This window comes from Phalangium opilio, unplaced genomic scaffold, assembly GCF_054372755.1.
Source record: "Phalangium opilio isolate 3A_F unplaced genomic scaffold, DU_Popi_V2 ptg000217l_1, whole genome shotgun sequence".
Lineage (NCBI taxonomy): Eukaryota > Metazoa > Arthropoda > Arachnida > Opiliones > Phalangiidae > Phalangium > Phalangium opilio.
The window spans coordinates 14516179-14536763 of record NW_028324218.1 but is presented as its reverse complement, the minus strand read 5'-3'; the positions used below and the strand labels follow the sequence as shown (position 1 = coordinate 14536763).

The 20585-nt window shown below is 43.2% G+C and overlaps 67 non-coding genes across 67 annotated transcripts; all 67 read right to left on the bottom strand.

Moving 5' to 3' along the window:
* Positions 1–1299: 1299 nt before the first annotated feature.
* TRNAF-GAA (transfer RNA phenylalanine (anticodon GAA)) lies at positions 1300–1372 on the bottom strand. The gene has a single exon. It is a non-coding gene; the product is annotated as a tRNA-Phe (tRNA).
* A 381-nt stretch (positions 1373–1753) lies between these two features.
* Positions 1754–1826, bottom strand: TRNAF-GAA (transfer RNA phenylalanine (anticodon GAA)). The gene has a single exon. It is a non-coding gene; the product is annotated as a tRNA-Phe (tRNA).
* A 78-nt stretch (positions 1827–1904) lies between these two features.
* Positions 1905–1977, bottom strand: TRNAF-GAA (transfer RNA phenylalanine (anticodon GAA)). Its single transcript has one exon. It is a non-coding gene; the product is annotated as a tRNA-Phe (tRNA).
* A 78-nt stretch (positions 1978–2055) lies between these two features.
* Positions 2056–2128, bottom strand: TRNAF-GAA (transfer RNA phenylalanine (anticodon GAA)). Its single transcript has one exon. It is a non-coding gene; the product is annotated as a tRNA-Phe (tRNA).
* Positions 2129–2206: 78 nt separating this feature from the next.
* Positions 2207–2279, bottom strand: TRNAF-GAA (transfer RNA phenylalanine (anticodon GAA)). The gene has a single exon. It is a non-coding gene; the product is annotated as a tRNA-Phe (tRNA).
* Positions 2280–2357: 78 nt separating this feature from the next.
* TRNAF-GAA (transfer RNA phenylalanine (anticodon GAA)) lies at positions 2358–2430 on the bottom strand. The gene has a single exon. It is a non-coding gene; the product is annotated as a tRNA-Phe (tRNA).
* Positions 2431–2508: 78 nt separating this feature from the next.
* Positions 2509–2581, bottom strand: TRNAF-AAA (transfer RNA phenylalanine (anticodon AAA)). Its single transcript has one exon. It is a non-coding gene; the product is annotated as a tRNA-Phe (tRNA).
* A 78-nt stretch (positions 2582–2659) lies between these two features.
* Positions 2660–2732, bottom strand: TRNAF-GAA (transfer RNA phenylalanine (anticodon GAA)). The gene has a single exon. It is a non-coding gene; the product is annotated as a tRNA-Phe (tRNA).
* A 78-nt stretch (positions 2733–2810) lies between these two features.
* TRNAF-AAA (transfer RNA phenylalanine (anticodon AAA)) lies at positions 2811–2883 on the bottom strand. The gene has a single exon. It is a non-coding gene; the product is annotated as a tRNA-Phe (tRNA).
* Positions 2884–3113: 230 nt separating this feature from the next.
* TRNAF-GAA (transfer RNA phenylalanine (anticodon GAA)) lies at positions 3114–3186 on the bottom strand. Its single transcript has one exon. It is a non-coding gene; the product is annotated as a tRNA-Phe (tRNA).
* A 532-nt stretch (positions 3187–3718) lies between these two features.
* Positions 3719–3791, bottom strand: TRNAF-GAA (transfer RNA phenylalanine (anticodon GAA)). The gene has a single exon. It is a non-coding gene; the product is annotated as a tRNA-Phe (tRNA).
* A 78-nt stretch (positions 3792–3869) lies between these two features.
* TRNAF-GAA (transfer RNA phenylalanine (anticodon GAA)) lies at positions 3870–3942 on the bottom strand. The gene has a single exon. It is a non-coding gene; the product is annotated as a tRNA-Phe (tRNA).
* Positions 3943–4020: 78 nt separating this feature from the next.
* Positions 4021–4093, bottom strand: TRNAF-GAA (transfer RNA phenylalanine (anticodon GAA)). The gene has a single exon. It is a non-coding gene; the product is annotated as a tRNA-Phe (tRNA).
* A 78-nt stretch (positions 4094–4171) lies between these two features.
* On the bottom strand, positions 4172–4244 carry TRNAF-GAA (transfer RNA phenylalanine (anticodon GAA)). The gene has a single exon. It is a non-coding gene; the product is annotated as a tRNA-Phe (tRNA).
* Positions 4245–4472: 228 nt separating this feature from the next.
* On the bottom strand, positions 4473–4545 carry TRNAF-GAA (transfer RNA phenylalanine (anticodon GAA)). The gene has a single exon. It is a non-coding gene; the product is annotated as a tRNA-Phe (tRNA).
* A 229-nt stretch (positions 4546–4774) lies between these two features.
* Positions 4775–4847, bottom strand: TRNAF-GAA (transfer RNA phenylalanine (anticodon GAA)). The gene has a single exon. It is a non-coding gene; the product is annotated as a tRNA-Phe (tRNA).
* A 78-nt stretch (positions 4848–4925) lies between these two features.
* On the bottom strand, positions 4926–4998 carry TRNAF-AAA (transfer RNA phenylalanine (anticodon AAA)). Its single transcript has one exon. It is a non-coding gene; the product is annotated as a tRNA-Phe (tRNA).
* A 229-nt stretch (positions 4999–5227) lies between these two features.
* TRNAF-GAA (transfer RNA phenylalanine (anticodon GAA)) lies at positions 5228–5300 on the bottom strand. Its single transcript has one exon. It is a non-coding gene; the product is annotated as a tRNA-Phe (tRNA).
* A 229-nt stretch (positions 5301–5529) lies between these two features.
* On the bottom strand, positions 5530–5602 carry TRNAF-AAA (transfer RNA phenylalanine (anticodon AAA)). Its single transcript has one exon. It is a non-coding gene; the product is annotated as a tRNA-Phe (tRNA).
* Positions 5603–5832: 230 nt separating this feature from the next.
* On the bottom strand, positions 5833–5905 carry TRNAF-GAA (transfer RNA phenylalanine (anticodon GAA)). The gene has a single exon. It is a non-coding gene; the product is annotated as a tRNA-Phe (tRNA).
* A 532-nt stretch (positions 5906–6437) lies between these two features.
* TRNAF-GAA (transfer RNA phenylalanine (anticodon GAA)) lies at positions 6438–6510 on the bottom strand. Its single transcript has one exon. It is a non-coding gene; the product is annotated as a tRNA-Phe (tRNA).
* Positions 6511–6588: 78 nt separating this feature from the next.
* TRNAF-GAA (transfer RNA phenylalanine (anticodon GAA)) lies at positions 6589–6661 on the bottom strand. The gene has a single exon. It is a non-coding gene; the product is annotated as a tRNA-Phe (tRNA).
* A 78-nt stretch (positions 6662–6739) lies between these two features.
* Positions 6740–6812, bottom strand: TRNAF-GAA (transfer RNA phenylalanine (anticodon GAA)). Its single transcript has one exon. It is a non-coding gene; the product is annotated as a tRNA-Phe (tRNA).
* Positions 6813–6890: 78 nt separating this feature from the next.
* On the bottom strand, positions 6891–6963 carry TRNAF-GAA (transfer RNA phenylalanine (anticodon GAA)). Its single transcript has one exon. It is a non-coding gene; the product is annotated as a tRNA-Phe (tRNA).
* A 228-nt stretch (positions 6964–7191) lies between these two features.
* TRNAF-GAA (transfer RNA phenylalanine (anticodon GAA)) lies at positions 7192–7264 on the bottom strand. Its single transcript has one exon. It is a non-coding gene; the product is annotated as a tRNA-Phe (tRNA).
* Positions 7265–7493: 229 nt separating this feature from the next.
* TRNAF-GAA (transfer RNA phenylalanine (anticodon GAA)) lies at positions 7494–7566 on the bottom strand. The gene has a single exon. It is a non-coding gene; the product is annotated as a tRNA-Phe (tRNA).
* A 78-nt stretch (positions 7567–7644) lies between these two features.
* TRNAF-AAA (transfer RNA phenylalanine (anticodon AAA)) lies at positions 7645–7717 on the bottom strand. Its single transcript has one exon. It is a non-coding gene; the product is annotated as a tRNA-Phe (tRNA).
* A 229-nt stretch (positions 7718–7946) lies between these two features.
* On the bottom strand, positions 7947–8019 carry TRNAF-GAA (transfer RNA phenylalanine (anticodon GAA)). Its single transcript has one exon. It is a non-coding gene; the product is annotated as a tRNA-Phe (tRNA).
* A 229-nt stretch (positions 8020–8248) lies between these two features.
* TRNAF-AAA (transfer RNA phenylalanine (anticodon AAA)) lies at positions 8249–8321 on the bottom strand. Its single transcript has one exon. It is a non-coding gene; the product is annotated as a tRNA-Phe (tRNA).
* Positions 8322–8551: 230 nt separating this feature from the next.
* TRNAF-GAA (transfer RNA phenylalanine (anticodon GAA)) lies at positions 8552–8624 on the bottom strand. The gene has a single exon. It is a non-coding gene; the product is annotated as a tRNA-Phe (tRNA).
* Positions 8625–9156: 532 nt separating this feature from the next.
* TRNAF-GAA (transfer RNA phenylalanine (anticodon GAA)) lies at positions 9157–9229 on the bottom strand. The gene has a single exon. It is a non-coding gene; the product is annotated as a tRNA-Phe (tRNA).
* Positions 9230–9307: 78 nt separating this feature from the next.
* TRNAF-GAA (transfer RNA phenylalanine (anticodon GAA)) lies at positions 9308–9380 on the bottom strand. Its single transcript has one exon. It is a non-coding gene; the product is annotated as a tRNA-Phe (tRNA).
* Positions 9381–9458: 78 nt separating this feature from the next.
* On the bottom strand, positions 9459–9531 carry TRNAF-GAA (transfer RNA phenylalanine (anticodon GAA)). The gene has a single exon. It is a non-coding gene; the product is annotated as a tRNA-Phe (tRNA).
* A 228-nt stretch (positions 9532–9759) lies between these two features.
* On the bottom strand, positions 9760–9832 carry TRNAF-GAA (transfer RNA phenylalanine (anticodon GAA)). Its single transcript has one exon. It is a non-coding gene; the product is annotated as a tRNA-Phe (tRNA).
* Positions 9833–9910: 78 nt separating this feature from the next.
* TRNAF-GAA (transfer RNA phenylalanine (anticodon GAA)) lies at positions 9911–9983 on the bottom strand. The gene has a single exon. It is a non-coding gene; the product is annotated as a tRNA-Phe (tRNA).
* A 78-nt stretch (positions 9984–10061) lies between these two features.
* On the bottom strand, positions 10062–10134 carry TRNAF-GAA (transfer RNA phenylalanine (anticodon GAA)). Its single transcript has one exon. It is a non-coding gene; the product is annotated as a tRNA-Phe (tRNA).
* Positions 10135–10212: 78 nt separating this feature from the next.
* TRNAF-AAA (transfer RNA phenylalanine (anticodon AAA)) lies at positions 10213–10285 on the bottom strand. The gene has a single exon. It is a non-coding gene; the product is annotated as a tRNA-Phe (tRNA).
* Positions 10286–10514: 229 nt separating this feature from the next.
* TRNAF-AAA (transfer RNA phenylalanine (anticodon AAA)) lies at positions 10515–10587 on the bottom strand. The gene has a single exon. It is a non-coding gene; the product is annotated as a tRNA-Phe (tRNA).
* Positions 10588–10817: 230 nt separating this feature from the next.
* TRNAF-GAA (transfer RNA phenylalanine (anticodon GAA)) lies at positions 10818–10890 on the bottom strand. Its single transcript has one exon. It is a non-coding gene; the product is annotated as a tRNA-Phe (tRNA).
* Positions 10891–11119: 229 nt separating this feature from the next.
* On the bottom strand, positions 11120–11192 carry TRNAF-GAA (transfer RNA phenylalanine (anticodon GAA)). Its single transcript has one exon. It is a non-coding gene; the product is annotated as a tRNA-Phe (tRNA).
* Positions 11193–11270: 78 nt separating this feature from the next.
* TRNAF-GAA (transfer RNA phenylalanine (anticodon GAA)) lies at positions 11271–11343 on the bottom strand. The gene has a single exon. It is a non-coding gene; the product is annotated as a tRNA-Phe (tRNA).
* Positions 11344–11871: 528 nt separating this feature from the next.
* Positions 11872–11944, bottom strand: TRNAF-GAA (transfer RNA phenylalanine (anticodon GAA)). The gene has a single exon. It is a non-coding gene; the product is annotated as a tRNA-Phe (tRNA).
* Positions 11945–12171: 227 nt separating this feature from the next.
* TRNAF-GAA (transfer RNA phenylalanine (anticodon GAA)) lies at positions 12172–12244 on the bottom strand. Its single transcript has one exon. It is a non-coding gene; the product is annotated as a tRNA-Phe (tRNA).
* Positions 12245–12322: 78 nt separating this feature from the next.
* Positions 12323–12395, bottom strand: TRNAF-GAA (transfer RNA phenylalanine (anticodon GAA)). Its single transcript has one exon. It is a non-coding gene; the product is annotated as a tRNA-Phe (tRNA).
* Positions 12396–12473: 78 nt separating this feature from the next.
* On the bottom strand, positions 12474–12546 carry TRNAF-AAA (transfer RNA phenylalanine (anticodon AAA)). The gene has a single exon. It is a non-coding gene; the product is annotated as a tRNA-Phe (tRNA).
* A 230-nt stretch (positions 12547–12776) lies between these two features.
* TRNAF-GAA (transfer RNA phenylalanine (anticodon GAA)) lies at positions 12777–12849 on the bottom strand. Its single transcript has one exon. It is a non-coding gene; the product is annotated as a tRNA-Phe (tRNA).
* Positions 12850–13229: 380 nt separating this feature from the next.
* TRNAF-GAA (transfer RNA phenylalanine (anticodon GAA)) lies at positions 13230–13302 on the bottom strand. Its single transcript has one exon. It is a non-coding gene; the product is annotated as a tRNA-Phe (tRNA).
* Positions 13303–13830: 528 nt separating this feature from the next.
* TRNAF-GAA (transfer RNA phenylalanine (anticodon GAA)) lies at positions 13831–13903 on the bottom strand. The gene has a single exon. It is a non-coding gene; the product is annotated as a tRNA-Phe (tRNA).
* A 227-nt stretch (positions 13904–14130) lies between these two features.
* On the bottom strand, positions 14131–14203 carry TRNAF-GAA (transfer RNA phenylalanine (anticodon GAA)). Its single transcript has one exon. It is a non-coding gene; the product is annotated as a tRNA-Phe (tRNA).
* A 78-nt stretch (positions 14204–14281) lies between these two features.
* Positions 14282–14354, bottom strand: TRNAF-GAA (transfer RNA phenylalanine (anticodon GAA)). The gene has a single exon. It is a non-coding gene; the product is annotated as a tRNA-Phe (tRNA).
* Positions 14355–14432: 78 nt separating this feature from the next.
* On the bottom strand, positions 14433–14505 carry TRNAF-AAA (transfer RNA phenylalanine (anticodon AAA)). Its single transcript has one exon. It is a non-coding gene; the product is annotated as a tRNA-Phe (tRNA).
* A 230-nt stretch (positions 14506–14735) lies between these two features.
* On the bottom strand, positions 14736–14808 carry TRNAF-GAA (transfer RNA phenylalanine (anticodon GAA)). The gene has a single exon. It is a non-coding gene; the product is annotated as a tRNA-Phe (tRNA).
* A 229-nt stretch (positions 14809–15037) lies between these two features.
* TRNAF-GAA (transfer RNA phenylalanine (anticodon GAA)) lies at positions 15038–15110 on the bottom strand. The gene has a single exon. It is a non-coding gene; the product is annotated as a tRNA-Phe (tRNA).
* Positions 15111–15188: 78 nt separating this feature from the next.
* TRNAF-GAA (transfer RNA phenylalanine (anticodon GAA)) lies at positions 15189–15261 on the bottom strand. The gene has a single exon. It is a non-coding gene; the product is annotated as a tRNA-Phe (tRNA).
* A 226-nt stretch (positions 15262–15487) lies between these two features.
* On the bottom strand, positions 15488–15560 carry TRNAF-GAA (transfer RNA phenylalanine (anticodon GAA)). The gene has a single exon. It is a non-coding gene; the product is annotated as a tRNA-Phe (tRNA).
* Positions 15561–15638: 78 nt separating this feature from the next.
* Positions 15639–15711, bottom strand: TRNAF-AAA (transfer RNA phenylalanine (anticodon AAA)). Its single transcript has one exon. It is a non-coding gene; the product is annotated as a tRNA-Phe (tRNA).
* A 1371-nt stretch (positions 15712–17082) lies between these two features.
* TRNAF-AAA (transfer RNA phenylalanine (anticodon AAA)) lies at positions 17083–17155 on the bottom strand. Its single transcript has one exon. It is a non-coding gene; the product is annotated as a tRNA-Phe (tRNA).
* A 230-nt stretch (positions 17156–17385) lies between these two features.
* Positions 17386–17458, bottom strand: TRNAF-GAA (transfer RNA phenylalanine (anticodon GAA)). Its single transcript has one exon. It is a non-coding gene; the product is annotated as a tRNA-Phe (tRNA).
* A 528-nt stretch (positions 17459–17986) lies between these two features.
* TRNAF-GAA (transfer RNA phenylalanine (anticodon GAA)) lies at positions 17987–18059 on the bottom strand. Its single transcript has one exon. It is a non-coding gene; the product is annotated as a tRNA-Phe (tRNA).
* A 227-nt stretch (positions 18060–18286) lies between these two features.
* On the bottom strand, positions 18287–18359 carry TRNAF-GAA (transfer RNA phenylalanine (anticodon GAA)). Its single transcript has one exon. It is a non-coding gene; the product is annotated as a tRNA-Phe (tRNA).
* Positions 18360–18437: 78 nt separating this feature from the next.
* TRNAF-GAA (transfer RNA phenylalanine (anticodon GAA)) lies at positions 18438–18510 on the bottom strand. The gene has a single exon. It is a non-coding gene; the product is annotated as a tRNA-Phe (tRNA).
* A 78-nt stretch (positions 18511–18588) lies between these two features.
* On the bottom strand, positions 18589–18661 carry TRNAF-AAA (transfer RNA phenylalanine (anticodon AAA)). The gene has a single exon. It is a non-coding gene; the product is annotated as a tRNA-Phe (tRNA).
* A 230-nt stretch (positions 18662–18891) lies between these two features.
* TRNAF-GAA (transfer RNA phenylalanine (anticodon GAA)) lies at positions 18892–18964 on the bottom strand. Its single transcript has one exon. It is a non-coding gene; the product is annotated as a tRNA-Phe (tRNA).
* A 229-nt stretch (positions 18965–19193) lies between these two features.
* TRNAF-GAA (transfer RNA phenylalanine (anticodon GAA)) lies at positions 19194–19266 on the bottom strand. The gene has a single exon. It is a non-coding gene; the product is annotated as a tRNA-Phe (tRNA).
* A 78-nt stretch (positions 19267–19344) lies between these two features.
* Positions 19345–19417, bottom strand: TRNAF-GAA (transfer RNA phenylalanine (anticodon GAA)). The gene has a single exon. It is a non-coding gene; the product is annotated as a tRNA-Phe (tRNA).
* Positions 19418–19643: 226 nt separating this feature from the next.
* TRNAF-GAA (transfer RNA phenylalanine (anticodon GAA)) lies at positions 19644–19716 on the bottom strand. Its single transcript has one exon. It is a non-coding gene; the product is annotated as a tRNA-Phe (tRNA).
* Positions 19717–19794: 78 nt separating this feature from the next.
* On the bottom strand, positions 19795–19867 carry TRNAF-AAA (transfer RNA phenylalanine (anticodon AAA)). Its single transcript has one exon. It is a non-coding gene; the product is annotated as a tRNA-Phe (tRNA).
* Positions 19868–20585: the final 718 nt, after the last annotated feature.

The following is a 20585-nucleotide window of genomic DNA, read 5'->3' as shown; positions in this document are numbered from 1 at the left end:
AGGGCGTCAAAATTATACTGAAGTGAGAATATTTTAGAAATTATCCTATTTTATCCCATAATTTCACTAATATTCTTATATTTTTGGGATTTTGGAGTAATTATTTATAATCCCAGCTGTATGACGCTTGAAACGTAGAATTAGCGACATCTCATTTGTTCAGATAAAATATCGCGGAGCTCGCTTCGCTCGCTCAGGAGATTTTCGCATAATTAAATTTAAAGAACTATTGAAGATTTTATTTGAAATGATAGCAATTACTTTGAATTCTGAGCTGCACTTCAATTTAATTTCGCCTGAGATCTGAAATGTCAAAGCTCTCAGATTAAGTTCACAGACCTTTAAATATCTTTAATTATAAAAATCGGTTTTCACTGAAAAACCGCTTTTCCTACCCGACCCTTTTAAATAGCTTGATTTGGTAATTTTCAGTCCCTTTTAAGTCTTTTTTGCTTATGGTTTTTTTCAATTATTAGCCTTTTCGCCTTCTGCGTGAGCCCTTCAGTATTTAATTAGATCAAGGTGCGATGTAACGCACTTTCATGAATCTTACATTCACACTAAAATAGAATTATCCACACTTCAGGTCTTATCATTTATGAGTCATATCAGGGGGTTAATATGAAATCCTGGTCTCACAAAGGGAATCATATTTTTCATATTAAAAATTGTCTCAAGGGTTGGTGCCCTGACTTACGAACAACAATGACTTGAAAACAACTAAATCACTTAGCAATTGTCTAAACATATCCAGAGAGGATTCATAAGATTGATTAAAATTTCATGTGCAGAAATATTTCCACAACCAACACCTATCGGACACCGAATTTTGGAAAATCATAATAATTCACCATTTCACTGTAACAGGGTTCGTACGAAATTTTTACTTTCAAAATCCCTGACTTTTCCAGGTTATCCCTGACCAAATTTTGGAAATATCCCTGACCATTTTAAGGTGTTTACCAGAGCCCACTTCATCACACCTGTCTCATATTTAGCATTGGTCGAAGCATGGTTTGATATACCAAACGAAATCCCTGACATATCCCTGACTTTTTAGGATTTTTTTTTAAATCCCTGGCTTATCCCTGACTTTTGCTCCTATTTTCCATATCCCTGACTTATCCATGTTTTCCAGGTTATCCAGGTTCCGTACGAACCCTGTGTAATTAAAGTACAATGTTTCAACCTTGTTCAATGTATTTTTCGACATTTTTCTTGTATTTGGGGAGGGGGCGCCCAAATCCTTGTTTAGACTGTACCCCCCAAAATTCGAAACGTTCCTACGCGCCTGCGTGTTGCCAAAACCCGGGATCGAACCAGGGACCTTTAGATCTTCAGTCTAACGCTCTCCCAACTGAGCTATTTCGGCTCACATTCAAGCAGCTAGGGAATTTTTCCGGAAGCAAATAATTTACTTTAAGATACACGACCCAAAAAGCTCTCGTATTTCCGAAACCCGGGATCGAACCAGGGACCTTTAGATCTTCAGTCTAACGCTCTTCCAACTGAGCTATTTCGGCTCTTGTTCAAGCAGCTAGGGAATTTTTCCTGAAGAAAATAATTTACTTTAAGAGACACGATCCAAACACTTCTGCTGTTGCCGAAACCCGGGATCGAACCAGGGACCCTTTAGATCTTCAGTCTAACGCTCTCCCAACTATGCTATTTCGGCTCTTTTTCATGTAACCAGGGACACTTTCTTTGGGAAAGCAGTTTACTTTAATGTACACGACCCAAAAAGCTTTCATGTTGCCGAAACCCGGGATCGAACCAGGGACCTTTAGATCTTCAGTCTAACGCTCTCCCAACTGAGCTATTTCGGCTCTCATTCATGCAACCAGGTAAACTTTCCTGAAGCAAATAATTTACTTTAAGATACTCGACCCAAAAAGCTCTCGTGATGCCGAAACCCGGGATCGAACCAGGGACCTTTAGATCTTCAGTCTAACGCTCTCCCAACTGAGCTATTTCGGCTCATATTCAAGCAGCTAGGGAATTTTTCCTGAAGAAAGTAATTTACCTTAAGATACACGACCCAAAAAGCTCTCGTGTTGCCGAAACCCGGGATCGAACCAGGGACCTTTAGATCTTCAGTCTAACGCTCTCCCAACTGAGCTATTTCGGCTCATATTCAAGCAGCTAGGGAATTTTTCCTGAAGCAAATAATTTAATTTAAGATAGACGACCCAAAAAGCTCTCGTGTTGCCGAAACCCGGGATCGAACCAGGGACCTTTAGATCTTCAGTCTAACGCTCTCCCAACTGAGCTATTTCGGCTCATATTCAAGCAGCTAGGGAATTTTCCCTGAAGCAAGTAATTTACTTTAAGATACACGACCCAAAAAGCTCCCGTGTTGCCGAAACCCGGGATCGAACCAGGGACCTTTAGATCTTCAGTCTAACGCTCTCCCAACTGAGCTATTTCGGCTCACATTCAAGCAGCTAGGGAATTTTTCCTGAAGCAAATAATTTACTTTAAGATATACTATCCAAAAATATTTCATATTGCCGAAACCTGGGATCAAACCAGGGACCTTTAGATCTTTAGTCTAACGCTCTTCCAACTGAGCTATTTCGGCTCTTGTTCAAGCAGCTATCGAATTTTTCCTGAAGCAAGTAATTTACTTTAAGATACACGACCCAAAAAGCTCTCGTGTTGCCGAAACCCGGGATCGAACCATGGACCTTTAGATCTTCAGTCTAACGCTCTCCCAACTGAGCTATTTCGGCTCACATTCAAGCAGCTAGGGAATTTTTCCTGAAGCAAATAATTTACTTTAAGATATACTATCCAAAAAGATTTCATATTGCCGAAACCTGGGATCAAACCAGGGACCTTTAGATCTTTAGTCTAACGCTCTTCCAACTGAGCTATTTCGGCTCTTGTTCAAGCAGCTAGGGAATTTTTCCTGAAGAAAATAATTTACTTTAAGAGACACGATCCAAACACTTCTGCTGTTGCCGAAACCCGGGATCGAACCAGGGACCCTTTAGATCTTCAGTCTAACGCTCTCCCAACTAAGCCATTTCGGCTCTTTTTCATGTAACCAGGGACACTTTCCTTGGGAAAGCAGTTTACTTTAATGTACACGACCCAAAAAGCTTTCATGTTGCCGAAACCCGGGATCGAACCAGGGACCTTTAGATCTTCAGTCTAACGCTCTCCCAACTGAGCTATTTCGGCTCACATTCAAGCAGCTAGGGAATTTTTCCTGAAGAAAATAATTTACCTTAAGGTACACGACCCAAAAAGCTCTCGTGTTGCCGAAACCCGGGATCGAACCAAAGACCTTGAGATCTTCAGTCTAACGCTCTCCCAACTGAGCTATTTCGGCTCATATTCAAGCAGCTAGGGAATTTTTCCTGAAGCAAGTAATTTACTTTAAGATACACGACCCAAAAAGCTCTCGTATTTCCGAAACCCGGGATCGAACCAGGGACCTTTAGATCTTCAGTCTAACGCTCTTCCAACTGAGCTATTTCGGCTCTTGTTCAAGCAGCTAGGGAATTTTTCCTGAAGAAAATAATTTACTTTAAGAGACACGATCCAAACACTTCTGCTGTTGCCGAAACCCGGGATCGAACCAGGGACCCTTTAGATCTTCAGTCTAACGCTCTCCCAACTAAGCTATTTCGGCTCTTTTTCATGTAACCAGGGACACTTTCTTTGGGAAAGCAGTTTACTTTAATGTACACGACCCAAAAAGCTTTCATGTTGCCGAAACCCGGGATCGAACCAGGGACCTTTAGATCTTCAGTCTAACGCTCTCCCAACTGAGCTATTTCGGCTCTCATTCATGCAACCAGGTAAACTTTCCTGAAGCAAATAATTTACTTTAAGATACTCGACCCAAAAAGCTCTCGTGATGCCGAAACCCGGGATCGAACCAGGGACCTTTAGATCTTCAGTCTAACGCTCTCCCAACTGAGCTATTTCGGCTCATATTCAAGCAGCTAGGGAATTTTTCCTGAAGAAAGTAATTTACCTTAAGATACACGACCCAAAAAGCTCTCGTGTTGCCGAAACCCGGGATCGAACCAGGGACCTTTAGATCTTCAGTCTAACGCTCTCCCAACTGAGCTATTTCGGCTCATATTCAAGCAGCTAGGGAATTTTTCCTGAAGCAAATAATTTAATTTAAGATAGACGACCCAAAAAGCTCTCGTGTTGCCGAAACCCGGGATCGAACCAGGGACCTTTAGATCTTCAGTCTAACGCTCTCCCAACTGAGCTATTTCGGCTCACATTCAAGCAGCTAGGGAATTTTTCCGGAAGCAAATAATTTACTTTAAGATACACGACCCAAAAAGCTCTCGTATTTCCGAAACCCGGGATCTAACCAGGGACCTTTAGATCTTCAGTCTAACGCTCTCCCAACTGAGCTTTTCGGCTCTTATTCATGCGACCAGGTAAACTTTCCTGAAGCAAATAATTTACTTTAAGATACTCGACCCAAAAAGCTCTCGTGATGCCGAAACCCGGGATCGAACCAGGGACCTTTAGATCTTCAGTCTAACGCTCTCCCAACTGAGCTATTTCGGCTCATATTCAAGCAGCTAGGGAATTTTTCCTGAAGAAAGTAATTAACCTTAAGGTACACGACCCAAAAAGCTCTCTTGTGTCCGAACCTCGGGATCGAACCAGGGACCTTTAGATCTTCAGTCTAACGCTCTCCCAACTGAGCTATTTCGGCTCATATTCAAGCAGCTAGGGAATTTTTCCTGAAGCAAGTAATTTACTTTAAGATACACGACCCAAAAAGCTCCCGTGTTGCCGAAACCCGGGATCGAACCAGGGACCTTTAGATCTTCAGTCTAACGCTCTCCCAACTGAGCTATTTCGGCTCACATTCAAGCAGCTAGGGAATTTTTCATGAAGCAAATAATTTACTTTAAGATATACTATCCAAAAATATTTCATATTGCCGAAACCTGGGATCAAACCAGGGACCTTTAGATCTTTAGTCTAACGCTCTTCCAACTGAGCTATTTCGGCTCTTGTTCAAGCAGCTATCGAATTTTTCCTGAAGCAAGTAATTTACTTTAAGATACACGACCCAAAAAGCTCTCGTGTTGCCGAAACCCGGGATCGAACCATGGACCTTTAGATCTTCAGTCTAACGCTCTCCCAACTGAACTATTTCGGCTCACATTCAAGCAGCTAGGGAATTTTTCCTGAAGCAAATAATTTAATTTAAGATAGACGACCCAAAAAGCTCTCGTGTTGCCGAAACCCGGGATCGAACCAGGGACCTTTAGATCTTCAGTCTAACGCTCTCCCAACTGAGCTATTTCGGCTCACATTCAAGCAGCTAGGGAATTTTTCCGGAAGCAAATAATTTACTTTAAGATACACGACCCAAAAAGCTCTCGTATTTCCGAAACCCGGGATCGAACCAGGGACCTTTAGATCTTCAGTCTAACGCTCTCCCAACTGAGCTATTTCGGCTCACATTCAAGCAGCTAGGGAATTTTTCCTGAAGCAAATAATTTACTTTAAGATATACTATCCAAAAAGATTTCATATTGCCGAAACCTGGGATCAAACCAGGGACCTTTAGATCTTTAGTCTAACGCTCTTCCAACTGAGCTATTTCGGCTCTTGTTCAAGCAGCTAGGGAATTTTTCCTGAAGAAAATAATTTACTTTAAGAGAGACGATCCAAACACTTCTGCTGTTGCCGAAACCCGGGATCGAACCAGGGACCCTTTAGATCTTCAGTCTAACGCTCTCCCAACTAAGCCATTTCGGCTCTTTTTCATGTAACCAGGGACACTTTCCTTGGGAAAGCAGTTTACTTTAATGTACACGACCCAAAAAGCTTTCATGTTGCCGAAACCCGGGATCGAACCAGGGACCTTTAGATCTTCAGTCTAACGCTCTCCCAACTGAGCTATTTCGGCTCACATTCAAGCAGCTAGGGAATTTTTCCTGAAGAAAATAATTTACCTTAAGGTACACGACCCAAAAAGCTCTCGTGTTGCCGAAACCCGGGATCGAACCAAAGACCTTGAGATCTTCAGTCTAACGCTCTCCCAACTGAGCTATTTCGGCTCATATTCAAGCAGCTAGGGAATTTTTCCTGAAGCAAGTAATTTACTTTAAGATACACGACCCAAAAAGCTCTCGTATTTCCGAAACCCGGGATCGAACCAGGGACCTTTAGATCTTCAGTCTAACGCTCTTCCAACTGAGCTATTTCGGCTCTTGTTCAAGCAGCTAGGGAATTTTTCCTGAAGAAAATAATTTACTTTAAGAGACACGATCCAAACACTTCTGCTGTTGCCGAAACCCGGGATCGAACCAGGGACCCTTTAGATCTTCAGTCTAACGCTCTCCCAACTAAGCTATTTCGGCTCTTTTTCATGTAACCAGGGACACTTTCTTTGGGAAAGCAGTTTACTTTAATGTACACGACCCAAAAAGCTTTCATGTTGCCGAAACCCGGGATCGAACCAGGGACCTTTAGATCTTCAGTCTAACGCTCTCCCAACTGAGCTATTTCGGCTCTCATTCATGCAACCAGGTAAACTTTCCTGAAGCAAATAATTTACTTTAAGATACTCGACCCAAAAAGCTCTCGTGATGCCGAAACCCGGGATCGAACCAGGGACCTTTAGATCTTCAGTCTAACGCTCTCCCAACTGAGCTATTTCGGCTCATATTCAAGCAGCTAGGGAATTTTTCCTGAAGAAAGTAATTTACCTTAAGATACACGACCCAAAAAGCTCTCGTGTTGCCGAAACCCGGGATCGAACCAGGGACCTTTAGATCTTCAGTCTAACGCTCTCCCAACTGAGCTATTTCGGCTCATATTCAAGCAGCTAGGGAATTTTTCCTGAAGCAAATAATTTAATTTAAGATAGACGACCCAAAAAGCTCTCGTGTTGCCGAAACCCGGGATCGAACCAGGGACCTTTAGATCTTCAGTCTAACGCTCTCCCAACTGAGCTATTTCGGCTCACATTCAAGCAGCTAGGGAATTTTTCCGGAAGCAAATAATTTACTTTAAGATACACGACCCAAAAAGCTCTCGTATTTCCGAAACCCGGGATCTAACCAGGGACCTTTAGATCTTCAGTCTAACGCTCTCCCAACTGAGCTTTTCGGCTCTTATTCATGCGACCAGGTAAACTTTCCTGAAGCAAATAATTTACTTTAAGATACTCGACCCAAAAAGCTCTCGTGATGCCGAAACCCGGGATCGAACCAGGGACCTTTAGATCTTCAGTCTAACGCTCTCCCAACTGAGCTATTTCGGCTCATATTCAAGCAGCTAGGGAATTTTTCCTGAAGAAAGTAATTAACCTTAAGGTACACGACCCAAAAAGCTCTCTTGTGTCCGAACCTCGGGATCGAACCAGGGACCTTTAGATCTTCAGTCTAACGCTCTCCCAACTGAGCTATTTCGGCTCATATTCAAGCAGCTAGGGAATTTTTCCTGAAGCAAGTAATTTACTTTAAGATACACGACCCAAAAAGCTCCCGTGTTGCCGAAACCCGGGATCGAACCAGGGACCTTTAGATCTTCAGTCTAACGCTCTCCCAACTGAGCTATTTCGGCTCACATTCAAGCAGCTAGGGAATTTTTCATGAAGCAAATAATTTACTTTAAGATATACTATCCAAAAATATTTCATATTGCCGAAACCTGGGATCAAACCAGGGACCTTTAGATCTTTAGTCTAACGCTCTTCCAACTGAGCTATTTCGGCTCTTGTTCAAGCAGCTATCGAATTTTTCCTGAAGCAAGTAATTTACTTTAAGATACACGACCCAAAAAGCTCTCGTGTTGCCGAAACCCGGGATCGAACCATGGACCTTTAGATCTTCAGTCTAACGCTCTCCCAACTGAACTATTTCGGCTCACATTCAAGCAGCTAGGGAATTTTTCCTGAAGCAAATAATTTAATTTAAGATAGACGACCCAAAAAGCTCTCGTGTTGCCGAAACCCGGGATCGAACCAGGGACCTTTAGATCTTCAGTCTAACGCTCTCCCAACTGAGCTATTTCGGCTCACATTCAAGCAGCTAGGGAATTTTTCCGGAAGCAAATAATTTACTTTAAGATACACGACCCAAAAAGCTCTCGTATTTCCGAAACCCGGGATCGAACCAGGGACCTTTAGATCTTCAGTCTAACGCTCTCCCAACTGAGCTATTTCGGCTCACATTCAAGCAGCTAGGGAATTTTTCCTGAAGCAAATAATTTACTTTAAGATATACTATCCAAAAAGATTTCATATTGCCGAAACCTGGGATCAAACCAGGGACCTTTAGATCTTTAGTCTAACGCTCTTCCAACTGAGCTATTTCGGCTCTTGTTCAAGCAGCTAGGGAATTTTTCCTGAAGAAAATAATTTACTTTAAGAGAGACGATCCAAACACTTCTGCTGTTGCCGAAACCCGGGATCGAACCAGGGACCCTTTAGATCTTCAGTCTAACGCTCTCCCAACTAAGCCATTTCGGCTCTTTTTCATGTAACCAGGGACACTTTCCTTGGGAAAGCAGTTTACTTTAATGTACACGACCCAAAAAGCTTTCATGTTGCCGAAACCCGGGATCGAACCAGGGACCTTTAGATCTTCAGTCTAACGCTCTCCCAACTGAGCTATTTCGGCTCACATTCAAGCAGCTAGGGAATTTTTCCTGAAGAAAATAATTTACCTTAAGGTACACGACCCAAAAAGCTCTCGTGTTGCCGAAACCCGGGATCGAACCAAAGACCTTGAGATCTTCAGTCTAACGCTCTCCCAACTGAGCTATTTCGGCTCATATTCAAGCAGCTAGGGAATTTTTCCTGAAGCAAGTAATTTACTTTAAGATACACGACCCAAAAAGCTCTCGTATTTCCGAAACCCGGGATCGAACCAGGGACCTTTAGATCTTCAGTCTAACGCTCTTCCAACTGAGCTATTTCGGCTCTTGTTCAAGCAGCTAGGGAATTTTTCCTGAAGAAAATAATTTACTTTAAGAGACACGATCCAAACACTTCTGCTGTTGCCGAAACCCGGGATCGAACCAGGGACCCTTTAGATCTTCAGTCTAACGCTCTCCCAACTAAGCTATTTCGGCTCTTTTTCATGTAACCAGGGACACTTTCTTTGGGAAAGCAGTTTACTTTAATGTACACGACCCAAAAAGCTTTCATGTTGCCGAAACCCGGGATCGAACCAGGGACCTTTAGATCTTCAGTCTAACGCTCTCCCAACTGAGCTATTTCGGCTCTCATTCATGCAACCAGGTAAACTTTCCTGAAGCAAATAATTTACTTTAAGATACTCGACCCAAAAAGCTCTCGTGATGCCGAAACCCGGGATCGAACCAGGGACCTTTAGATCTTCAGTCTAACGCTCTCCCAACTGAGCTATTTCGGCTCATATTCAAGCAGCTAGGGAATTTTTCCTGAAGAAAGTAATTTACCTTAAGATACACGACCCAAAAAGCTCTCGTGTTGCCGAAACCCGGGATCGAACCAGGGACCTTTAGATCTTCAGTCTAACGCTCTCCCAACTGAGCTATTTCGGCTCACATTCAAGCAGCTAGGGAATTTTTCCGGAAGCAAATAATTTACTTTAAGATACACGACCCAAAAAGCTCTCGTATTTCCGAAACCCGGGATCGAACCAGGGACCTTTAGATCTTCAGTCTAACGCTCTCCCAACTGAGCTTTTCGGCTCTTATTCATGCGACCAGGTAAACTTTCCTGAAGCAAATAATTTACTTTAAGATACTCGACCCAAAAAGCTCTCGTGATGCCGAAACCCGGGATCGAACCAGGGACCTTTAGATCTTCAGTCTAACGCTCTCCCAACTGAGCTATTTCGGCTCATATTCAAGCAGCTAGGGAATTTTTCCTGAAGAAAGTAATTAACCTTAAGGTACACGACCCAAAAAGCTCTCGTGTTGCCGAAACCCGGGATCGAACCAGGGACCTTTAGATCTTCAGTCTAACGCTCTCCCAACTGAGCTATTTCGGCTCATATTCAAGCAGCTAGGGAATTTTTCCTGAAGCAAGTAATTTACTTTAAGATACACGACCCAAAAAGCTCCCGTGTTGCCGAAACCCGGGATCGAACCAGGGACCTTTAGATCTTCAGTCTAACGCTCTCCCAACTGAGCTATTTCGGCTCACATTCAAGCAGCTAGGGAATTTTTCATGAAGCAAATAATTTACTTTAAGATATACTATCCAAAAATATTTCATATTGCCGAAACCTGGGATCAAACCAGGGACCTTTAGATCTTTAGTCTAACGCTCTTCCAACTGAGCTATTTCGGCTCTTGTTCAAGCAGCTATCGAATTTTTCCTGAAGCAAGTAATTTACTTTAAGATACACGACCCAAAAAGCTCTCGTGTTGCCGAAACCCGGGATCGAACCATGGACCTTTAGATCTTCAGTCTAACGCTCTCCCAACTGAACTATTTCGGCTCACATTCAAGCAGCTAGGGAATTTTTCCTGAAGCAAATAATTTACTTTAAGATATACTATCCAAAAAGATTTCATATTGCCGAAACCTGGGATCAAACCAGGGACCTTTAGATCTTTAGTCTAACGCTCTTCCAACTGAGCTATTTCGGCTCTTGTTCAAGCAGCTAGGGAATTTTTCCTGAAGAAAATAATTTACTTTAAGAGACACGATCCAAACACTTCTGCTGTTGCCGAAACCCGGGATCGAACCAGGGACCCTTTAGATCTTCAGTCTAACGCTCTCCCAACTAAGCCATTTCGGCTCTTTTTCATGTAACCAGGGACACTTTCCTTGGGAAAGCAGTTTACTTTAATGTACACGACCCAAAAAGCTTTCATGTTGCCGAAACCCGGGATCGAACCAGGGACCTTTAGATCTTCAGTCTAACGCTCTCCCAACTGAGCTATTTCGGCTCACATTCAAGCAGCTAGGGAATTTTTCCTGAAGAAAATAATTTACCTTAAGGTACACGACCCAAAAAGCTCTCGTGTTGCCGAAACCCGGGATCGAACCAAAGACCTTGAGATCTTCAGTCTAACGCTCTCCCAACTGAGCTATTTCGGCTCATATTCAAGCAGCTAGGGAATTTTTCCTGAAGCAAGTAATTTACTTTAAGATACACGACCCAAAAAGCTCTCGTGTTGCCGAAACCCGGGATCGAACCAGGGACCTTTAGATCTTCAGTCTAACGCTCTCCCAACTGAGCTATTTCGGCTCTTTTTTATGTAACCAGGGACACTTTCCTTGGGAAAGCAGTTTACTTTAATGTACACGACCCAAAAAGCTTTCATGTTGCCGAAATCCGGGATCGAACCAGGGACCTTTAGATCTTCAGTCTAACGCTCTCCCAACTGAGCTATTTCGGCTCACATTCAAGCAGCTAGGGAATTTTTCCGGAAGCAAATAATTTACTTTAAGATACACGACCCAAAAAGCTCTCGTATTTCCGAAACCCGGGATCGAACCAGGGACCTTTAGATCTTCAGTCTAACGCTCTCCCAACTGAGCTTTTCGGCTCTTATTCATGCGACCAGGTAAACTTTCCTGAAGCAAATAATTTACTTTAAGATACTCGACCCAAAAAGCTCTCGTGATGCCGAAATCCGGGATCGAACCAGAGACCTTTAGATCTTCAGTCTAACGCTCTCCAAACTGAGCTATTTCGGCTCATATTCAAGCAGCTAGGGAATTTTTCCTGAAGAAAGTAATTTACCTTAAGGTACACGACCCAAAAAGCTCTCGTATTTCCGAAACCCGGGATCGAACCAGGGACCTTCAGATCTTCAGTCTAACGCTCTCCCAACTGAGCTTTTCGGCTCTTATTCATGCGACCAGGTAAACTTTCCTAAGCAAATAATTTACTTTAAGAGACTCGACCCGAAAAGCTCTCGTGATGCCGAAACCCGGGATCGAACCAGGGAACTTTAGATCTTCAGTCTAAAGCTCTCCCAACTGAGCTATTTCGGCTCATATCCAAGCAGCTAGGGAATTTTTCCTGAAGAAAGTAATTTACCTTAAGGTACACGACCCAAAAAGCTCTCGTATTTCCGAAACCCGGGATCGAACCAGGGACCTTCAGATCTTCAGTCTAACGCTCTCCCAACTGAGCTTTTCGGCTCTTATTCATGCGACCAGGTAAACTTTCCTAAGCAAATAATTTACTTTAAGATACTCGACCCAAAAAGCTCTCGTGATGCCGAAACCCGGGATCGAACCAGGGACCTTTAGATCTTCAGTCTAACGCTCTCCCAACTGAGCTATTTCGGCTCATATCCAAGCAGCTAGGGAATTTTTCCTGAAGAAAGTAATTTACCTTAAGGTACACGACCCAAAAAGCTCTCGTGTTGCCGAAACCCGGGATCGAACCAGGGACCTTTAGATCTTCAGTCTAACGCTCTCCCAACTGAGCTATTTCGGCTCACATTCAAGCAGCTAGGGAATTTTTCCTGAAGCAAATAATTTACTTTAAGATATACTATCCAAAAAGATTTCATATTGCCGAAACCTGGGATCAAACCAGGGACCTTTAGATCTTTAGTCTAACGCTCTTCCAACTGAGCTATTTCGGCTCTTGTTCAAGCAGCTAGGGAATTTTTCCTGAAGAAAATAATTTACTTTAAGAGACACGATCCAAACACTTCTGCTGTTGCCGAAACCCGGGATCGAACCAGGGACCCTTTAGATCTTCAGTCTAACGCTCTCCCAACTAAGCCATTTCGGCTCTTTTTCATGTAACCAGGGACACTTTCCTTGGGAAAGCAGTTTACTTTAATGTACACGACCCAAAAAGCTTTCATGTTGCCGAAACCCGGGATCGAACCAGGGACCTTTAGATCTTCAGTCTAACGCTCTCCCAACTGAGCTATTTCGGCTCACATTCAAGCAGCTAGGGAATTTTTCCTGAAGAAAATAATTTACCTTAAGGTACACGACCCAAAAAGCTCTCGTGTTGCCGAAACCCGGGATCGAACCAAAGACCTTGAGATCTTCAGTCTAACGCTCTCCCAACTGAGCTATTTCGGCTCATATTCAAGCAGCTAGGGAATTTTTCCTGAAGCAAGTAATTTACTTTAAGATACACGACCCAAAAAGCTCTCGTGTTGACGAAACCCCGGATCGAACCAGGGACCTTTAGATCTTCAGTCTAACGCTCTCCCAACTGAGCTATTTCGGCTCTTTTTTATGTAACCAGGGACACTTTCCTTGGGAAAGCAGTTTACTTTAATGTACACGACCCAAAAAGCTTTCATGTTGCCGAAATCCGGGATCGAACCAGGGACCTTTAGATCTTCAGTCTAACGCTCTCCCAACTGAGCTATTTCGGCTCACATTCAAGCAGCTAGGGAATTTTTCCGGAAGCAAATAATTTACTTTAAGATACACGACCCAAAAAGCTCTCGTATTTCCGAAACCCGGGATCGAACCAGGGACCTTTAGATCTTCAGTCTAACGCTCTCCCAACTGAGCTTTTCGGCTCTTATTCATGCGACCAGGTAAACTTTCCTGAAGCAAATAATTTACTTTAAGATACTCGACCCAAAAAGCTCTCGTGATGCCGAAATCCGGGATCGTACCAGGGACCTTTAGATCTTCAGTCTAACGCTCTCCAAACTGAGCTATTTCGGCTCATATTCAAGCAGCTAGGGAATTTTTCCTGAAGAAAGTAATTTACCTTAAGGTACACGACCCAAAAAGCTCTCGTATTTCCGAAACCCGGGATCGAACCAGGGACCTTCAGATCTTCAGTCTAACGCTCTCCCAACTGAGCTTTTCGGCTCTTATTCATGCGACCAGGTAAACTTTCCTAAGCAAATAATTTACTTTAAGATACTCGACCCAAAAAGCTCTCGTGATGCCGAAACCCGGGATCGAACCAGGGACCTTTAGATCTTCAGTCTAACGCTCTCCCAACTAAGCTATTTCGGCTCATATCCAAGCAGCTAGGGAATTTTTCCTGAAGAAAGTAATTTACCTTAAGGTACACGACCCAAAAAGCTCTCGTATTTCCGAAACCCGGGATCGAACCAGGGACCTTCAGATCTTCAGTCTAACGCTCTCCCAACTGAGCTTTTCGGCTCTTATTCATGCGACCAGGTAAACTTTCCTAAGCAAATAATTTACTTTAAGATACTCGACCCAAAAAGCTCTCGTGATGCCGAAACCCGGGATCGAACCAGGGACCTTTAGATCTTCAGTCTAACGCTCTCCCAACTGAGCTATTTCGGCTCACATTCAAGAAGCTAGGAAATTTTTCCTGAAGCAAGTAATTTACTTTAAGATACACGACCCAAAAAGCTCTCGTGTTGCCGAAACCCGGGATCGAACCAGGGACCTTTAGATCTTCAGTCTAACGCTCTCCCAACTGAGCTATTTCGGCTCACATTCAAGCAGCTAGGGAATTTTTCCTGAAGCAAATAATTTACTTTAAGATATACTATCCAAAAAGATTTCATATTGCCGAAACCTGGGATCAAACCAGGGACCTTTAGATCTTTAGTCTAACGCTCTTCCAACTGAGCTATTTCGGCTCTTGTTCAAGCAGCTATCGAATTTTTCCTGAAGCAAGTAATTTACTTTAAGATACACGACCCAAAAAGCTCTCGTGTTGCCGAAACCCGGGATCGAACCAGGGACTATTTAGATCTTCAGTCTAACGCTCTCCAAACTAAGCCATTTCGGCTCTTTTTCATGTAACCAGGGACACTTTCCTTTGGAAAGCAGTTTACTTTAATGTACACGACCCACAAAGCTTTCATGTTGCCGAAACCCGGGATCGAACCAGGGACCTTTAGAACTTCAGTCTAACGCTCTCCCAACTGAGCTATTTCGGCTCACATTCAAGCAGCTAGGGAATTTTTCCTGAAGAAAATAATTTACCTTAAGGTACACGACCCAAAAAGCTCTCGTGTTGCCGAAACCCGGGATCGAACCAAAGACCTTTAGATCTTCAGTCTAACGCTCTCCCAACTGAGCTATTTCGGCTCATATTCAAGTAGCTAGGGAATTTTTCCTGAAGCAAGTAATTTACTTTAAGATACACGACCCAAAAAGCTCTCGTGTTGCCGAAACCCGGGATCGAACCAGGGACCTTTAGATCTTCAGTCTAACGCTCTCCCAACTGAGCTATTTCGGCTCTTTTTCATGTAACCAGGGACACTTTCCTTGGGAAAGCAGTTTACTTTAATGTACACGACCCAAAAAGCTTTCATGTTGCCGAAATCCGGGATCGAACCAGGGACCTTTAGATCTTCAGTCTAACGCTCTCCCAACTGAGCTATTTCGGCTCACATTCAAGCAGATAGGTTTTTTCCCGGAAGCAAATAATTTACTTTAAGATACACGACCCAAAAAGCTCTCGTATTTCCGAAACCCGGGATCGAACCAGGGACCTTCAGATCTTCAGTCTAACGCTCTCCCAACTGAGCTTTTCGGCTCTTATTCATGCGACCAGGTAAACTTTCCTAAGCAAATAATTTACTTTAAGATACACGACCCAAAAAGCTCTCGTGTTGCCGAAACCCGGGATCGAACCAGGGACCTTTAGATCTTCAGTCTAACGCTCTCCCAACTGAGCTATTTCGGCTCACATTCAAGCAGCTAGGGAATTTTTCCTGAAGCAAATAATTTACTTTAAGATATACTATCCAAAAAGATTTCATATTGCCGAAACCTGGGATCAAACCAGGGACCTTTAGATCTTTAGTCTAACGCTCTTCCAACTGAGCTATTTCGGCTCTTGTTCAAGCAGCTAGGGAATTTTTCCTGAAGAAAATAATTTACTTTAAGAGACACGATCCAAACACTTCTGCTGTTGCCGAAACCCGGGATCGAACCAGGGACCCTTTAGATCTTCAGTCTAACGCTCTCCCAACTAAGTCATTTCGGCTCTTTTTCATGTAACCAGGGACACTTTCCTTGGGAAAGCAGTTTACTTTAATGTACACGACCCAAAAAGCTTTCATGTTGCCGAAACCCGGGATCGAACCAGGGACCTTCAGATCTTCAGTCTAACGCTCTCCCAACTGAGCTATTTCGAATCACATTCAAGCAGCTAGGGAATTTTTCCTGAAGAAAATAATTTACCTTAAGGTACACGACCCAAAAAGCTCTCGTGTTGCCGAAACCCGGGATCGAACCAAAGACCTTTAGATCTTCAGTCTAACGCTCTCCCAACTGAGCTATTTCGGCTCACATTCAAGCAGCTAGGGAATTTTTCCTGAAGCAAATAATTTACTTTAAGATATACTATCCAAAAAGATTTCATATTGCCAGAAGTCCATTAAATTAGCCTAGGAAGTAACCAAAAGCGGGGTTTGGGGCGCCCCTCTCTTGTGTAGCAATACTGAAGAAGGGCGACACATTCGCCACCTCGCGGTAATTTCTCTCAGATCTCCGGTTTAGGTGCGACTCGTACGCCAAAATTTGCCCTATCGAGAGAGAAAAAACTATTGGCCGAAAACGCCTCCTTCCACTGTAAAACCGAGCCCGCTTTAGCATAGGAGAAGGGATGGAAATGTGAATTTTGGAACAGTTAAGGTCATTCAGTTTTTTATGACTCTTCATAAACCTATTGAAAAAAGACTATTTAAAGGGAGGATGAAGTAGAAAATCAAGTGATTTTTTATCGATTCCACTACTATTTACAGGACCAGTTTGCATAGTCAAACATTCAGGGAATACTTCCGAATGATTGTAAAATTCAAATTAGATTCAGATTTAAAAGATAATTTTAAATAAGGACTTCCGACCAATCGCGTAACTCCCTGCCTTTTTATAATTAGTAAAAGAATCGATAAAAAACCACTTGATTTTCTACTTCATCCTCCCTTTAACAACCGTGGCCGTTCCTTTTTTTATTTTTTTATAAAGCAAACAATCTACCCTTTAGAGATCCAGCGTTCATGGGCTTAAGAAGTCACGCCCCGCTCACGTCAAGAAAGACTTCCTAGAGAGGAGCTCGAGATTTCTAACTGTGTTAGGAAAGGGGGAAAAATTTAACCCCCTATCCATGGAGTTAGAAGGAGTTTTTATCCCAGCAGAGACGTACGCTATACCAGCCATTGTAATTGTTCACTTCCTAGGCTAATTTAATGGACTTCTGATATTGCCGAAACCTGGGATCAAACCAGGGACCTTTAGATCTTTAGTCTAACGCTCTTCCAACTGAGCTATTTCGGCTCTTGTTCAAGCAGCTAGGGAATTTAATCTGAAGAAAATAATTTACTTTAAGAGACACGATCCAAACACTTCTGCTGTTGCCGAAACCCGGGATCGAACCAGGGACCCTTTAGATCTTCAGTCTAACGCTCTCCCAACTAAGCCATTTCGGCTCTTTTTCATGTAACCAGGGACACTTTCCTTGGGAAAGCAGTTTACTTTAATGTACACGACCCAAAAAGCTTTCATGTTGCCGAAATCCGGGATCGAACCAGGGACCTTTAGATCTTCAGTCTAACGCTCTCCCAACTGAGCTATTTCGGCTCACATTCAAGCAGCTAGGGAATTTTTCCGGAAGCAAATAATTTACTTTAAGATACACGACCCAAAAAGCTCTCGTATTTCCGAAACCCGGGATCGAACCAGGGACCTTTAGATCTTCAGTCTAACGCTCTCCCAACTGAGCTTTTCGGCTCTTATTCATGCGACCAGGTAAACTTTCCTGAAGCAAATAATTTACTTTAAGATACTCGACCCAAAAAGCTCTCGTGATGCCGAAATCCGGGATCGAACCAGGGACCTTTAGATCTTCAGTCTAACGCTCTCCAAACTGAGCTATTTCGGCTCATATTCAAGCAGCTAGGGAATTTTTCCTGAAGAAAGTAATTTACCTTAAGGTACACGACCCAAAAAGCTCTCGTATTTCCGAAACCCGGGATCGAACCAGGGACCTTCAGATCTTCAGTCTAACGCTCTCCCAACTGAGCTTTTCGGCTCTTATTCATGCGACCAGGTAAACTTTCCTAAGCAAATAATTTACTTTAAGATACTCGACCCAAAAAGCTCTCGTGATGCCGAAACCCGGGATCGAACCAGGGACCTTTAGATCTTCAGTCTAACGCTCTCCCAACTAAGCTATTTCGGCTCATATCCAAGCAGCTAGGGAATTTTTCCTGAAGAAAGTAATTTACCTTAAGGTACACGACCCAAAAAGCTCTCGTATTTCCGAAACCCGGGATCGAACCAGGGACCTTCAGATCTTCAGTCTAACGCTCTCCCAACTGAGCTTTTCGGCTCTTATTCATGCGACCAGGTAAACTTTCCTAAGCAAATAATTTACTTTAAGATACTCGACCCAAAAAGCTCTCGTGATGCCGAAACCCGGGATCGAACCAGGGACCTTTAGATCTTCAGTCTAACGCTCTCCCAACTGAGCTATTTCGGCTCACATTCAAGAAGCTAGGAAATTTTTCCTGAAGCAAGTAATTTACTTTAAGATACACGACCCAAAAAGCTCTCGTGTTGCCGAAACCCGGGATCGAACCAGGGACCTTTAGATCTTCAGTCTAACGCTCTCCCAACTGAGCTATTTCGGCTCACATTCAAGCAGCTAGGGAATTTTTCCTGAAGCAAATAATTTACTTTAAGATATACTATCCAAAAAGATTTCATATTGCCGAAACCTGGGATCAAACCAGGGACCTTTAGATCTTTAGTCTAACGCTCTTCCAACTGAGCTATTTCGGCTCTTGTTCAAGCAGCTATCGAATTTTTCCTGAAGCAAGTAATTTACTTTAAGATACACGACCCAAAAAGCTCTCGTGTTGCCGAAACCCGGGATCGAACCAGGGACTATTTAGATCTTCAGTCTAACGCTCTCCAAACTAAGCCATTTCGGCTCTTTTTCATGTAACCAGGGACACTTTCCTTTGGAAAGCAGTTTACTTTAATGTACACGACCCACAAAGCTTTCATGTTGCCGAAACCCGGGATCGAACCAGGGACCTTTAGAACTTCAGTCTAACGCTCTCCCAACTGAGCTATTTCGGCTCACATTCAAGCAGCTAGGGAATTTTTCCTGAAGAAAATAATTTACCTTAAGGTACACGACCCAAAAAGCTCTCGTGTTGCCGAAACCCGGGATCGAACCAAAGACCTTTAGATCTTCAGTCTAACGCTCTCCCAACTGAGCTATTTCGGCTCATATTCAAGTAGCTAGGGAATTTTTCCTGAAGCAAGTAATTTACTTTAAGATACACGACCCAAAAAGCTCTCGTGTTGCCGAAACCCGGGATCGAACCAGGGACCTTTAGATCTTCAGTCTAACGCTCTCCCAACTGAGCTATTTCGGCTCTTTTTCATGTAACCAGGGACACTTTCCTTGGGAAAGCAGTTTACTTTAATGTACACGACCCAAAAAGCTTTCATGTTGCCGAAATCCGGGATCGAACCAGGGACCTTTAGATCTTCAGTCTAACGCTCTCCCAACTGAGCTATTTCGGCTCACATTCAAGCAGATAGGTTTTTTCCCGGAAGCAAATAATTTACTTTAAGATACACGACCCAAAAAGCTCTCGTATTTCCGAAACCCGGGATCGAACCAGGGACCTTCAGATCTTCAGTCTAACGCTCTCCCAACTGAGCTTTTCGGCTCTTATTCATGCGACCAGGTAAACTTTCCTAAGCAAATAATTTACTTTAAGATACACGACCCAAAAAGCTCTCGTGTTGCCGAAACCCGGGATCGAACCAGGGACCTTTAGATCTTCAGTCTAACGCTCTCCCAACTGAGCTATTTCGGCTCACATTCAAGCAGCTAGGGAATTTTTCCTGAAGCAAATAATTTACTTTAAGATATACTATCCAAAAAGATTTCATATTGCCGAAACCTGGGATCAAACCAGGGACCTTTAGATCTTTAGTCTAACGCTCTTCCAACTGAGCTATTTCGGCTCTTGTTCAAGCAGCTAGGGAATTTTTCCTGAAGAAAATAATTTACTTTAAGAGACACGATCCAAACACTTCTGCTGTTGCCGAAACCCGGGATCGAACCAGGGACCCTTTAGATCTTCAGTCTAACGCTCTCCCAACTAAGTCATTTCGGCTCTTTTTCATGTAACCAGGGACACTTTCCTTGGGAAAGCAGTTTACTTTAATGTACACGACCCAAAAAGCTTTCATGTTGCCGAAACCCGGGATCGAACCAGGGACCTTCAGATCTTCAGTCTAACGCTCTCCCAACTGAGCTATTTCGAATCACATTCAAGCAGCTAGGGAATTTTTCCTGAAGAAAATAATTTACCTTAAGGTACACGACCCAAAAAGCTCTCGTGTTGCCGAAACCCGGGATCGAACCAAAGACCTTTAGATCTTCAGTCTAACGCTCTCCCAACTGAGCTATTTCGGCTCACATTCAAGCAGCTAGGGAATTTTTCCTGAAGCAAATAATTTACTTTAAGATATACTATCCAAAAAGATTTCATATTGCCAGAAGTCCATTAAATTAGCCTAGGAAGTAACCAAAAGCGGGGTTTGGGGCGCCCCTCTCTTGTGTAGCAATACTGAAGAAGGGCGACACATTCGCCACCTCGCGGTAATTTCTCTCAGATCTCCGGTTTAGGTGCGACTCGTACGCCAAAATTTGCCCTATCGAGAGAGAAAAAACTATTGG